Here is a 6,355-nt window from a genome sequence, read left to right on the forward strand (position 1 = left end):
ATAACGACATATAATATGATTCTTGATAAACCGCATAACAACTTGCTTGGTTACGTTTGCGTATGATGTCGCTTCAACCCATTTCGTGAAGTAGTCAATTGCCACCAAAATGAAACGATGTCCGTTCGAAGCTTTGGGCTCAATCATGTCAATCATATCAATTTCCCACATGGAGAAGGGCCATGGGGAGGAAATGACGTTCAATAGTGTCGGAGGAAGATGAATCCTATCCGCATATATTTGGCACTTGTGGCATTTCTTCACAAACTTGCAACAGTCAGATTCCATTGTCAGCCAATAGTAACATGCTCGCAACATTTTCTTGTCCATAGCATGTCCACTGGAATGAGTACCAAAGGAGCCTTCATGGATTTCAGCCATCAATAAGTCTGCTTCGTGTCTATCCACGCATCTGAGTAGAACCATATCGAAGTTTCTTTTGTACAATACATCACCATTCAGGTAGAAATTTCCGGCTAATATCCTAAAAGTATTCTTATCTTTCAAAGATGCTTCATGCGGGTATATCTGACTTTGGAGGAAACACTTGATGTCATAATACCACGACTTCTCGTCTTTGATCTCTTCAATAACAAACACATGAGTTGGCCTATCAAGACGCATCACAGTCAAATTGGGAACCTCATTCCAATACTTCACTACAATCATTGACGCCAACGTTGCAAGAGCATATGCCATCCGGTTTTCATCTCGAGGGATATGATGAAACTCAACCTTTGTAAAGAAAGTTGAAATCCTCCTCGCATATTCTCTATATGGTATCAAACCGGGTTGATTCGTCTCCCATTCACCTTTGATTTGATTCATAACCAAAGTTGAATCTCCAAAGACATCTAAGTGCTTGATTCGAAGATCAATGGCCTCTTCGAGCCCCATAATACAAGCTTCATATTTTGCCATGTTATTTGTACACTTGAAGGTCAATCTAGCTGTAAATGGAAAATGTGTGCCTTGAGGAGTAATAATCACTGCCCCAATGCCATTACCATACTGATTAACAGCTCCATCAAATACCATGCCCCAACGGGAACCAGGTTCTAGCCCCTCTTCAAGCAATGGTTCATCACAATCTTTCATTTTCAAGTACAAGATTCTTCATTAGGAAAGTTATACTGTACTGACTGGTAATCTTCAATCGGTTGGTGAGCTAAATGGTCAGCCAAGACACTACCTTTGACCGCTTTCTGAGGTTGGTATTCAATATCATACTCTGACAACAACATCTGCCAATGGGCAATCCTCCCAGTTAAAGCAGGCTTCTCAAATATATACTTGATTGGATCCATTTTGGATATCAACCAAGTGGTATGATTCAACATATACTGACGCAGACACTTAGCAGCCCAAGCCAATGCGTAACAAGTCTTCTCAAGCATAGAATACCGAGTCTCACAGTCGGTGAAATTCTTAGTAAGGTAGTAAATTGCAAATTCTTTCTTTCCAGACTCATCTTGCTGACCAAGAACACAACTATACAATCTTCGAGCACAGCCAAATACATGATCAACGGTCTTCCTTCAACAGGTGGAGACAAAATCGGGGGTTCAAGCAGATATTCTTTGATACTATCAAAGGCTTTCTGGCAGTCTTCGGTCCAATCACAAGACTGATCTTTCCGAAGAAGCTTGAATATAGGCGCACATGTGGCAGTCATGTGTGAAAGGAATCTTGAGATATAATTCAAGCGGTCGAGAAAACCTCTGACTTGCTTCTCGATTTTGGGCGCATGCATCTCTTGTATTGCTTTGACCTTGGCCGGATCAACTTCAATACTCTTCTCACTGACGATAAAGCCCAACAACTTACTAGAACGAACACCAAAAGTACATTTATTGGGATTCAAGCGGAGTTTATACTTCCTCAAACGCTGGAAAAGCTTCAACAAATGCTCAACATGTTCCTCTTCATCAATTGATTTAGTAATCATGTCATCGACATAAACTTCAATCTCTTTATGCATCATATCATGAAAAAGAGTAGTCATTGCTCTTTGGTAAGTTGCACCAGCATTCTTTAAACCGAAAGGCATCACTCTATAACAGAATGTTCCCCAGGGTGTAATGAATGTGGTCTTCTCCATATCTTCGGGTGCCATCTTGATCTGATTATATCCGGAAAATTCATCCATAAACGAAAAGACTTTGAATTTAGATGTATTGTATACCAACATATCAATGTGTGGCAGAGGGAAATCATCTTTCGGACTGGCTTTATTCAAATCTCTATAATCAACGCACATGCGGACTTTTCCATCTTTCTTCGGAACAGACACAATATTGGCCACCCATTGCGGATACTCGGCGGTCACAAGGAAACTAACATCAATCTGCTTCTGCACTTCTTCTTTAATATTTATTGCCATATCAGGATGCGTTCGTCTCAACTTCTGCTTGACTGGCGGGCACTCTGGCTTCAACGGCAATCTATGCTCCACAATCTCATAATCCAAACTAGGCATGTCTTGATAGGACCAAGCAAATACATTTGAATACTCTCGGAGAAGATCAATTAACCCCTTATTAACATCTGGACACAGTTGCGACCCAATCTTGACCTCCTTCACATCATCTTTGGAACCCAAGTTGACTAACTCAATCTGCTCTTCAAATGACTGAATGGCTTTTCCTTCATGCTCAAGAAGACGAGACAATTCATCACTTTCCTCCTCAGCCTCAAACACAGGGAATTCAAAATTTGGAGAAGGAGAAGGATCATTGTATTCAACGGGGTTAGAAACCAACCTGCATAATGATTTGATATTTTGATTTTAGAGAAGTGAATTGTGACCAAATATTATGCAGATGGACAAATTTATTTATTTATTTATGTTTTTTGTGATTACCATTTTCAGAATAAAGCAAAAAGTACAAACAAAACATCATAGATGTGGATGAATAGAATTGAATTTTATTGATGATCAAATTTGAAAATGCCCAACAATATTCACTTCTCCCTTAGGCATAGGAGAAGGATTTTTAAAACAAATAAAAGCAATTACTTAGATCGATGCATAATAACAGGAATATCAACAGCAGTCCAATTGTTGCAATCCTTTCCATGCGTCACAAAATTGGTGCAGTCTTCCTCTTCGTCATCCTCTAGCACAACAGCTAAGTGTTGTTCATTGCCATGAATGAACCCTCCGCTACAAAAGTTGAGTTGCACATCCTCTGATCTAGCAACTGGTGATCCTTGTTGAAAACCCAGACCGATTTTGTTCTTGTTATCGGTGACTTCTACCACTCACCCCCACTGATCAACAATTCCCTCTTCAACAATCTTCCTTGCATCTTTCAATAAGGACATAGGTGTCCCAACTCTCTTTTCATCAGCAATAGACAAGGCTTGGAACAGAGTTCCAACCTCATCCTCAACTTCAACATAAGAGAAAGATGATAGGTGGCTAACCAACAACGCCTTCTCCCCGCCAATAATGACTAATTTCCCATTCTTGACAAATTTGAGTTTCTGATGCAACATGGAGGTAACAGCTCCCGCCTCGTGGATCCACGACCTTCCCAACAGATAACTGTAGGCCAAGTGGATATCCATTACTTAGAAAGTAATTTGGAAATCACTCGGACCTATCTTCACTGGAAGGTCCACTTCACCTATCACTGTTTTGCATGAACCGTCAAAAGCTTTGACGATTACGCCACTATACCTCATAGGCGCTCCTTGATATGATAACTTTGATAATGTTGACTTCGGAAGCACATTCAATGAAGATCAGGTGTCAACAAGCACATTGGATAAAGCGTCATCTTTACAATTCATGGAGATATACAAAGCCAAGTTATGATTCCTACCCTCCTCAGGGAGTTCTTCAACACAAAAACTGAGATTGTTGCAAGAAGTGATGTTAGCCACAATATGATCAAACCGATCCACCGTAACATCATGTTCCATAAACGCTTGCTCTAGAACTCTTTGCAGTGCTTCTCTGTGTGCTTCTGAATTCATAAGCAGAGATAGTACTAAAATTTTTGAGGGGGTTTGGAGCAGCTGCTCCACCACATTAAACTCACTTTTCTTTATTAACCGAAGTACCTCATCATCACCATTAGTCTTCAAATTGCTGGATTCACCAGACTGACGCTTTGAAGCACTAACTTGATCTGCCGTAGGCACTTCCACTTTCTTACTGACTATTGAATCTTCCACATCTTTTGGGAACACCGACCCAAACACTCGACCACTGCGGGTCACCTTAGTAACATCAGCAATGCTCACGACAGAATTGGTTGTAGGTAATGGAACCTCTTGACCATCCTTCACCATAGTTGCATTATACTGATAAGGAACAACCCTATCAGATGTGTACGGGACTGGGCCTGCCAACCATATGACCAACGACGATACCGATCTTTGGCTGATGATGTTACTGTTACTACTATCATATTGAATCACCACTCTCTCAGGGTTCTTAAACATAAGAACGATCATATTCACATCGTCATCTACGTGACGGGATTGTATAATCTGGATCATACCCTCATCCATCAACCGCTGGATGTCCCTTTTCACAATCTCACAACCTCTTGGGTTAACACTGCAGATAGCACAATCATCATGGTCATGCTCACAATTGCTCACCAAATAAATATCCTTGTGCATCGTCACCAAGGAAATTCGAATAAAATGGACATCAAACACTTTGAACTCTCCAGGGCAGACATCTACCATGTTGACAGATGAATTTCCATGAGTGGACAGTGGGTTAGCTTTCACGTTGGGTGCGCGGTCCTCAAAAGACACCATTCCACTCTTTACTAGCTTCTGGACTTCATATTTGAGAGGGTAGCAGTTTTCAATGTCACGGTCGGGTGCTCCTTGATGAAAAGCACAGCGGAGGCCAGGCTTGTACCACCATGGAAGTGGTTCAGGTATTTGCGGCGGATTTCTCGGTTGTAGCAGGTTCTTGAGAACCAATAATGGATAAAGCTCTGCATATGTCATAGGAATCGGGTCAAAAGAGACCTTCTTCCTCTTGAAAGTGTGTTGTTGATGATTGTTGGTATTGTTGTTGTTGTAGGTGTTTGTTCATTGTTGTGATTGTTGTTGTTGTTGACGTTGTTGTTGAACTGGTACTGATTGACTAGCTGAAAAAATGGGAATTACTGAAGATACTTGATGATGATGTTGACGGGGTGGTTGACTTCTTCTACTCTGAGGCCTTCTCTGCCTCCCACTAGTTATTATGTTGGCTTCATTGTCTTTATTCTTACCAAAACTACTACCATATCTTTTGCTGGATGATACCTCCTCCTTTGACAACCGTCCTTCTCGGACACCTTCTTCTAGCCTCATCCCCATGTTTACCATTTCAGTAAAGTCACTGGGGGCACTGGCGATCATCTTCTCATAGTAAAATGAGCTAAGGGTCTTCAGAAAAATCTTGGTCATCTCCTTTTCTTCTAAAGGAGGGTTGATTTGAGCGGCGAGTTCCCTCCATCTCTGAGCATACTCTTTAAATGTTTCCTTGTCCTTCTGAGATAGCGATCTCAACTGATCTCGATCGGGAGCCATATCAATGTTGTACTTGTACTGCTTAACAAATGCTTCTCCCAAACCGTTGAAAGTGCGGATGCTCACATTATCCAACCCCATATACCATCTTAACGCAACACCGGTCAGACTGTCTTGAAAGTAGTGGATTAACAGCTGATTGTTGTCTGTTTGGGTAGACATCTTGCGGGAATACATCACCAAATGACTGAGCGGACATGTGTTCCCTTTGTATTTTTCAAAGTCAGGCACTTTGAACTTCACTAGAATCTTCACATTCGGCACCAGACATAATTCAACAACACTCTTCCCAAAAAGGTTCTTACCTCTCAACGTTTTTAACTCCTTGTGCAGCTCAAGAAATTGATCTTTCATTTCATCCATTTTCTCATAAACGTTCGGGCCCTCAGATGGCTCAGAATGATAAATGGTGTCTTTCACACGAGGCAAGGTATACACTACAGGCGGTGGCACAGACATGACCATGATAGATTCCGGCATGGAAGCAAATGTAGGTGCAAAACCTTCAGGCATGAAGTTTGGCGGCATTCCCCACGGGAATCCGGCAGGCATAGCAGGCACGAAATGAGCGGAAGTTGCGGGAACGGTAGAGGTATCCACCTCTGAAATCGCAGTCCTCTGAGGAGGAGGAGTTGCAGGTGTTGGAAAAGACTGGTTCTACACGGCTAAAACTGACTCCATCATGGCAGTCAGGCGGGCAATCCCCTCTTTCAGATCTTTATTCTCTTGCTAAAGATGTTCCATTATTCTAGAGTCATTGGCGCGAGTATTGTACCGATGAGTCAGCTTGGCTGAAGCACAGAAG

This window comes from Lathyrus oleraceus, chromosome 7 (genome assembly GCF_024323335.1).
Source record: "Lathyrus oleraceus cultivar Zhongwan6 chromosome 7, CAAS_Psat_ZW6_1.0, whole genome shotgun sequence".
Lineage (NCBI taxonomy): Eukaryota > Viridiplantae > Streptophyta > Magnoliopsida > Fabales > Fabaceae > Lathyrus > Lathyrus oleraceus.